This window comes from Pteropus vampyrus, unplaced genomic scaffold (assembly GCF_000151845.1).
Source record: "Pteropus vampyrus isolate Shadow unplaced genomic scaffold, Pvam_2.0 Scaffold98, whole genome shotgun sequence".
NCBI classification, from domain to species: Eukaryota; Metazoa; Chordata; class Mammalia; order Chiroptera; family Pteropodidae; genus Pteropus; species Pteropus vampyrus.
The window spans coordinates 4,493,833-4,503,383 of record NW_011888879.1 but is presented as its reverse complement, the minus strand read 5'-3'; the positions used below and the strand labels follow the sequence as shown (position 1 = coordinate 4,503,383).

Sequence of the window (9,551 nt, the reverse complement as noted above, 5' to 3'; positions counted from 1 at the left end):
ACATGTTTTGCTTAGTACACACTGCCAAAGAATTTTCCAAAATGGTTGTACCAGTTTATATTCTCATTAGTAATGTATAGAGTTCCAGTTCTTTATATCCTCTCCAGCACTAGTTATAATGTCCTTTTAGCCATTTTAAAGAGGTGTATGGTGTTATTGTTGTTTTAATTTACATTTTCCTGATGACTGATTATCCATATAATTATACTATAAAATTAATTGCATGATTTAGCTCTGTTGAAGTGATTTTGAATCGCTACTTTGTTGTACCATGAATTTGCTATTCTACTTAGCTTCTTGCTCCTCTCTCATTTTATTTCTGTTACTTAGCCTCTAAGTCCTCCTATTGTATCGAGCCCGTCAAAGTTGATATCAGTGTTTTGATTGGCATCCTTGGGTAGGACATTCACCCAATTATGAAACCAGTCTAACTATATGCTTATCAGTCTGCATTTCACCATGCTGTCCAGTAAAGTTATCTAGAAATATTGCAATTCAGATCCTCTCATGCCTATAGTATTTTTCTGATCTGTCAGTCTAGTTGGCACGCCTATCAAAAATGAAGTAGATTTAAGTCGGAATTGCTTGTGATTCCAGAGTGGCCCCCATTAATCATTTGTTCCCTCTCTGTGAGCTCACAAGTCATCCTTCTGATTTCATAGTAATATAACTTCAGCTTTATACATGTAGGACAGCATTTATAACTTCTTACTTGAAAAAAAAGTATGATTTACAGTGGTCTCCTTGTTTCATTCAATTACTGTATTTAAACCGATTTTATTTTTTATAAATTAAATCCTTAAAGATTTTAAGACAACTGTACAGCAAGTATGTTTTTTTTGGAGGATGGGAATTAAGAAGTCTTTTACAATATAAATAATTATTCTAATTTATCTTTAAACTTGAATTTCTAATTATCTGATATTCCTAATCACATGTATATTAAAGTAATGTTTTGCTTTTTAAAATGGGCAGAATGGTGGGGAAAAAAGAGTAGCGAGATTTTTAAAAAAGATAGATTAAGACTATGAACTGCTATAGATAATTTGATAAAATTATCTTGGTCTATTAAATAGGATCTCAGTGGGCTGAAAAAGATAGTCACCGTTTGGGTCTGTGGCCATGCCACCCTGAACAAGCCTGATCCTGTCTGATCTCGGAAGCTAAGCAGGGTCAGGCCTGGTTAGTACTTGGATGGGAGACCACCTAGGAAGACCAGATGCTGTAGGTGTAAAAAATAAAAAGTAAGGGATTGTAAGCTGACAAAGGTCCTTGCAATCTGTGAGGTCAACCAAGGTTTGCCTTGCCTAAAAAAAAAAAAAAAAAGATAGTCATCTTTTAAAGTGTCTTAGGCATTAAGAGAATCTGGCCTGGCCTTGAGAAATCTAGTAGCAATAGCAGAAGTAACCACTCTGTGTTATAGGGCTAGGGTTACTGGGTTTATTTCTTTGTGATTTAAGTAGGAAAAGTAAAGATTTTATGGAATCTATCTAATTAGCTAGAGCAGCTGCCCTAATTGAAGATATTTTGGCCACTACAAGTCCCAATTAGCCTTGTGTTTTATGTTTTTCATCACATTGTATAAATAAAAGTTTTGAATCAAGGAGAAGCTACAGGTTATCTAGTTCAGTGTTAAAATTTACCTGTGAGGAGACAAAGACCCAATGAAGCTAAATGATTTGCTTAAGTTTCATCACCCAGATAGTGGTTGAAGGAGCAGATGGACGAAGTTTCTGCTCTCAAGAAGATCACATTTTAGTTGGAAAGGGATGAGGTAGAAGCAAAGCACAAGTACCCGAAGAACGAAGTAGATGATGATAAGCGTTAGACAGAGAGTCTGGGGTGTATTATATGGAGTGGCCAGATCTTTAGTTCTCTTTCCTCTTTACCAAAATGCTTCCCGAATGACTGTTTCAATGAAAAAGGGTAGTTAAATTACTTGTTACTTTGTGGGTATATTGAATATCAAAAATATAAATTTGTTTTTTATCAATCAACTAATTTGTTTTTTAATAAATAAAAATCCAGACAATATTTCCAGAGTTAAGATATATATAAATGAAAAATACACCGAAGAAAATCTGAAAATTCCCACTGTGTTGTCTAAGGCAAATGGATCATATATTTTCGCCTTTGAAACTATTTTTTTCAGATGTATTGATAAAAGAGAATCTTTTGATGAATTGGTATTAGTGTATATGATTAGAGGATATTTCTATAGCTTTTCTAGGGAAGAGTGGAGAGTTCTTAGTGGCCTCCTCCGATCCTAGTTTTGTCGTGGACACTCTCTCAGTGTACGTTTTGTCTAACTGGGCTATCTTGCAGCTTTAGTTCCTATCTTTCAATTTCCCGCTACCAAACAAGAAAAACATTTAGCATCAAGCACTCTACTAGACGTGAGGGAGATTTTAAAAGATGTCTAAGATAGGACCCTGACCATCAGGGATGCCATACTATAATTAGAGAAAAGATAACAGTACCAGGTCGTCAGAGTGTTGAGCAAGTAGTACAGATAAGAAGCTTGGTGGACATACAGAGGAGAGAGAAGTGCCTTTCTGTGGGAAACTTTCTTTGGCGGAGTTATGAGTTGGACTGGACCCTGGAGCCTGCATGCTTTGGAAAAGAGAGTACTGTTAACTATAGCAGTACTTGTGGAAGATTTTTCAGACAAAACTTCTGCAGGGACCAGGGGCAGAGGTTATTACAGTTCCACAGTGACAGACATCTAAAGTCCAGTGGTGACCGACAAAACCGGTTGGCTGGACGAGGCGAATGGGGTAGAGCAGAACAAAGGAAGAGATTGAAGATGACTGTGCATTCTAAGTCCGGGTGACAGATGGCTTCATTCATAGGATTGAGGAAGTCCGAAGGGATTGCTGGTTGAGAGTAAGGTGATATTTGATTGTAGGCATGTCAAAATGTTGGCAACAAATCTGATTCTAAATGTCCTTCAGGTAGTAGGAGTGAAGGGCTAGGGGCTAAGAGTGAGGTCATGGTAGAGTTGTTAGCCCTGGTCAGTGGGAGGGAAGTATGTGCAAATTCTTTAAGCAAGACCCGCTGGATCTTTCCCCTGGGACATTTTTAATCGATATCCTAGAGTTAAATGATTCTTTAGCAGCTAAAGAGAGCTGACAGTCATTGATCCAGTACTCATCTCACTTGATACTTGACATTAATGATAGTGAATGGGATGGGCCATATTAGTGCCCACTTGGTCTCACTCCTGCTTGTATGATATGATCATACTACATGTATATTTACATATATATCATACTACATATATATTTTATCCCATCAATAAGCAGGAGTGGGACCAAGTGAATACTAACACACACACACACACACACACACACACACACACACACACACACACACATATGTCTGTCATCTGTCTACCTACCTACCTACCTACCTATCTCATATAATTTGTATTCCAGACCAGGGCATATCTGAGAGTGAAAGATGGGCACAATTAAATTATGCTAAGTCAACATGCATACACCAGGACTGCCCCAGGCAAAGCAGTAAGCATAGACATCCTGCATATTGAAGTATAACCTGATGGTGAGGGGCATTAAGGGAACAAAGAGCAGCTTTTAATGTTTTATTAGCCAAGTGATTCTGAACAAACCACTCAATCTCTCTAAGCCTTGGTTTTTCCATCTATAAAATTTAAAATAATACCCGTGTCCCTCTACGGTTCTTTTCAACATAGCAGCCAGAGTGATCCTTTCAAAATGTCCACTAGTTCTAAGTACGTGAGTGAAAGCAAGAAGTCAGTTAGAAAAGTATTTCAGTAATCCAGACCAGCGGTTAGACTGGAATGGTAGTAATGAGTCTTGAGAAGAATTTAGAATCTGGTTTTTGGTGAGTGAATGAAAGATGTTAGGTTGAATGTAACTTTTTTGACCTAAGTAACTAAAAGAAGAAACTTGGTATTCATGAGGTTGGGAAGACTATGGGTCCAGAGTTTGGAGGAAGAACAGGAGTTCAGCTTTAGAAATGTCAGGTTTGGGATGTCTATTAAACACCCAATAGAGGTATTGAGTAGGATATTGAAGTCTGCGGTTTAGGTGATAGTTTGAGCTGGAGATATACATTCAGAAGTCATCAGATGAGAGATGTGAGATCAAATGACATCACCAGGAGAGGTGATGGTAGCTAGAAAAGAGGAGAGAGCCAAGGACTAAGCCCTGTGCATTCTGGCTAGAGAGAAGGTAAAAGAAAAGGAAGTGGCAAAGGATATCGAGAAGGATCAGCCAGAGTGGTAGGAAGAAAACCAAACAAATGTGTCTTGGGAGAAAACAAAGGAATATTTATTAATGGGAAGGGAATGATCAACTACATTGTATACGGATAGATCAAGCCACATGAGGACTTAGACTTGGTCACTGAGGAGTGGGGGGTGGGGCAAAAGCTTGAAAGGAAGGGTTTAAGAGAGGATGGGAGGAGAGAAACTGGAGACAGCAAACCTAGATAACTCCTTTAAGATTTTCTCTAACAGGAAGAAGAGAAACAAAGTGATAGCCCAGAGGGAAAGTGGGGTCAAGAGCGTTTTTCCCCCAAGATGGACAATGATCGATGAGAAAAGAAAAAATTGAAAATATGACAGTGAGAAATGAGATTTGTAACGTGCCGTCAAGAAGGAAAAGAGATAGCACACAAATCGGAGGGGACGACGGTCTTTGCTTGTAACTCGGGCAGTTCACCTGCGGTCACAAGCACGCGTGTCTGTGGGTAGACTTGGGGTTTGATGCGAAGAGAGGTCAGAGTCCTTGGGTTGTTCTGAGTGTGAGCCCGGTCATTCCTAAAGCATGCTAATGTCTGCCCAGGGGTGTAGCAGAGAGCTGCATGTCCACCGTGACCTTTTAGTAAACTCACTGAAGGATGTTAATGTCAGTTTGGTGCTTTCAGTGTGTGAGACATTGGAAATCTGGGGTTTTATTTCAGTTCCATGTGAATTTCCCAAAGGCAGGTTACTTCTCTGAACTTCAGTTTCTTCATCTATGTGTGCGTGCATGCATGCGTGTGTGTCAGAGAGAGGAAGAGAGGGAGGGAGGGAGGGAGGGAGGGAGAGAGGGAGGGAGGGAATGGGAGAGGGAGAGAGAAAGAGAGATTGGTTTATTTTCCTTTTTCTTTTGTGGGGGAATTTATTACTTCCCAATTCTATGCTTTCCTCATTCTGCTTCATTAAATTCTCCCACCCCCTTGCTTTATAAATTCCCCTTGTTCAGAAGGTAAAGTTGAAAAACTCCAAAAATTTCCTGTTCCATGGCAGTGTACCATTGTGTACTGCCCAGTGACACTTGGCATTGGAGAGGCATTTTGTGGCTCACAAGTACTTTCTTATAAATTATATCATGCTGATGGGCAAGAAAAGTGTCAATTTAATGTTTTACATATGGCGATTTAGGGACACAGGGAGGTCACACGGCAATGTTGGAGCAGAGACATACAGTGAATATAAAATGTAGAGATTCTAACTAAATAAAATATCCAAAATATATTCCATCATTTCTCTCTTGTTAAAATATATTATTTTCATTATAATGTAATAGAAGAGTATATTCTTGTTTTAAAGAATCCTGGCAGTACAGACAAGGCCAGTCCTCGCTTACTCACCCTGGTCGCACTGCCCTTCATAGAGGTGACCGCTCTTACCCATTTAGAATGCGTCTCTATGTTTTAAATAAAGTTTTTATCTGGCTAGAGAAGTAATACCTTGTTATTATAAGAGAAAAAAAGAAGAAAAAATCAACCACTCATTTTCTCACTATACAGATAAATATTTTAGTGTATTTCCTACTAGTCCTTTATTTATGCATATATTTATAACCATACATATTTTACATAATTGTAATTTTAGTGCATGTACAGTTGCCTCTCTTTAAAAATTATTAACATTCTATCGTGGGCATTTTCCCATGTTGCTAACAATTTTTTGGAAACATTTTTAACGGCAGCATATTTCTTTAGTTAGATGCAGCCCTATAATTTAGTTAACTCTATACTATAATGGAAATTTCCAGTGTTTTTGCAGTTATAAATAATGATGAGGTAAATTATCCTTTTTATAAGATGTTTCTTTTTCTCTTTAATAGTGTGCATCTTCCTTTATTGACCCCACTGAGTGTTTTGTAGAAGAGAGACTAGGTACCATGTTACATATTGAATCCCACTGTCTGGGTAAGCGGCTCACATCTCCTGAGCCATTTGTATCAAAGAAATAATGGGGCACAGCAATAACGAACATGAAATCTTTGGTTACGCACTAGTGCCATCTGCTCAGTAAAACATTAATGAGCTTATATTTTTGACCTGTGGAAAGTGCTTTCAATTGCTGGCCTTTTCTTTGTCTTTTTGCTGTTTGATTCTACTGGACTGCTGGATCCTTTGAACATATTGTCCATTGTTTGGAGTAGCGAATGAACTCTCTGGTTTTGAGCTGATTTAAACACAATGGTAGAAAAACCATGGTTAAAAACAAAAATCCCTCTAAACTTTGGATGTTGTACCAAACAAGTATGGAATGAATGTAATATAGTGATTAAAAGTTCCCACAATCTATTTGATTAATAAACGAATCACAAAACTTTTGAATAATAGGCAATTGCTCAGGGATTACAAATGAAAGCAGAAACGTGAAAATGATCAACCTAAATGGTAATGAAATAAAGTAACTACTAAAATTAGATAATCTTTTAAACCTATGCAAATACAAAATTATTTTTTCAAAATAAAATATCTAATTTTGACAAGGATATAGAGAAATAAGCATTCATGGAAAGCTTATTGGCCAGTGAGGCTGTAAATTGGTTCCATTTGGTCAATTTGGAAATAAATATTAATGCCTTAAAATCTGTGTTCTCATCGAGCCAGTATTTATACTTAGAGAAATGTGTCCTAAAGAAATAATTATTGCCACAGGATACCGGTAAAGATTAATGACAAATATGTTCATTCAGCATTTTTTATACTAAGAAATAAAGAGAAACCATCTTAATATTAATTTATTCAGTCAATACACATTTATTGAGTCCTGCTATGTGCCAGATTCCATCATTCCTCAGAATCTTTGGGTACAGTGGTGAGCAAGCCATGTTCAAATTCCTGTGGTCCAGATGGTACATCCATCCAGTCCTCCGGGGTCATTCCTTCCAAATATCTGAACATCTGACCAAGCCATTAGCACATTCCAGTGATTCTGTATGGATCTAACCCCAAGCCATCTAACCTCAGGCTATCTGGACAAAGAGATCTCAAGTTTCTGCACACAGAGAGGTTGCCCTTCTTTATTGTCCCTCGGGACACCTCTAAATGGGTGTGAAACATTTCAGCAAACCTTTCAGCTCGAGCTAGAATATCATGCAGAGCCTTCTCTAAACCTGGTTCAAGATTTTTTTTCCCCCTTGTAGTCAGTTATTCCCAGGCCACTCTCCTACAGTCCCAAGTGTGGGCTGAGGAGGGCTGGTGTTAGGTCAGAAGTAAATGTACTGAAGGGATGGACTCCTTGCTCGTGGAACTTACACTTTTAGAATGTCTTCTTCATGCTTCAAAGCCTGTAGAAAAACACTTCTACTTGATAATGACATGCTTCATGGTGTACCCAGTTCACCGTGAGGCAGAGGGGATAACACTTTCAGTGGTCAGCTCTTGTCCTGTGATCCGACAGTCAGTCTCTGTCTGAGTTCAGCAGCAAGGTATTTTCCACAGGGGAATAATGACTTACTGAAAAGAGGGCACGGCCGTCATCCAAAATGCTGGGGGGCCGCCACAAGACTCTTGTGTTGGGACTTGCTGTTGGCTCTATTTAGCATCGTTATTTGCCTTCTTTGATATTTTAAGCACTCTTGAATCTGATGGATCACAAAGGCCAAGTAGCAGAGCTTGGTTCATTGCAGACAGAAAGCCTTCAATTGATTTGTGGCCTGCTCGAAGCAAGCAGCTTTTTGGGTCATTCAGTAAATGGGTCAGAGAAGCACATTTACGGGAATGTTGCCTTCCAAATCCAAAAGAGGGCCATAAAATCTTTGGCTTATTTTTTAGTGAGGGTTGGGGCGGGGGTAAAGTTAGCAACCTTACCTGTACCTTGGGGGTGCCATCTCAACTCGTCCCAGTTCAGTGGACCCCCAAAAACGTCACTGAAGTTGCAGATGCTGATGTTGTCTTTGAATTTTTTCCTTCTTCTTATATATATTGTCTTACCAAGGTATTTCATGTAACATACTTTATTTGTCATATAGAGGATCAGCGAGATATGATATGGTGTTATTAAGGAATCCATTGACTAGATTTGAGCACAAATCCAAGAATTTGACCTAACTGCAGGAACACGAAGATACGGATTTTGGTGTCTGCATACTGAAGAAAAGTAAAAAACATTTTTCTCAGTAGTAGTTATTTATATATCAGGTACTAAGGACCACGTTAGTTTGCTTAAGCAAAATGTCTACCTGTGAAAGAGCAGGTACAATTAGGGATGCTACTTGATTAAGTCTATGCTAATCTGTTGTTGCTCTGTAAGACCCATCTTCCTGCTACACTGATGAAAGTAAGGTAAATGGAGAGGTGGTAAGAATCACCACCCCTGCATCCTTCACGTCTTTAATAGTGGAACTAGTTTTTGTATTAGCAGTGGGAATTCAAAGAGTTTTTACTCATCCATCTCTATCATAATATTCCACAGTTAGGGGACTAATGTGCAGATTCTGCCCAATTCTGGGTCTATCTATTCCAACTGTATACTTAGAACTATGGATATAATCTCATGATAAGTTTATGGTCACTCTGAGCCTATGAGTAGGCGGGCTTATCTGATATTATAATACTTAACTATGAATGGTGTACCACAGGATGGAGCTCCAGGGATTAGCACACTTTTAATACCAATGTCAGTAAAGATGAAAAGGACTGTGTATTGCCCTTTCCCCAGTGTATAGTTACCTTGTCAAATGGCCATATTTCCCATAGTGTTCATGGGAAGATCTAGAAGGAGGTTCTTTTATGAACCTGCTTTTATGAGATTGCAGGTTTATTCCAGAATAAACTGGAACTGCCTTTGAGGAATAAACTAGAACATAGACTGGAACTGCCTTTCCAGTTCTATGAAGTACCTCAGATCAGAGAATTGGATCAGCAGGGTGGCTTCCTATTACAGTGGCTCAAATCGGCCCTTCGTTTGCCAGTCCTAGAGTTTTATAGTTATATAAATCAAGTAAGACCTTAGTGAGCTACCCATTGTTTTGATCTGAGGGCCCCTCAATTAATAAGCCATCGAAAAAGATCATTGAAAAAGTCAGACAGTCCTGCCTGTTACATAATCATGCAGTTGTCTACCTTGCATTTGATCATTAAATACCAATACTCTCAGCCTTTATGACCCCAGAATCCTGGTATTTTCAGTGAAATCAGTGGAGTCATTTCTACTGGAGCATCTCTGGGTTACGGAAAATAGCCTAGTGAGAGCTTATGAGACATTTAAGCAAGACGGAGATGTTTTATTAAAAGGAGAATTTGACGCTTTTCCCACTGGCAATGGACTCAGTGGTGGA

General features: G+C 38.7%; 1 pseudogene; it reads left to right on the top strand.

Moving 5' to 3' along the window:
- Positions 1–1,112: 1,112 nt before the first annotated feature.
- Positions 1,113–1,231, top strand: LOC111742667 (annotated as a pseudogene).
- Positions 1,232–9,551: the final 8,320 nt, after the last annotated feature.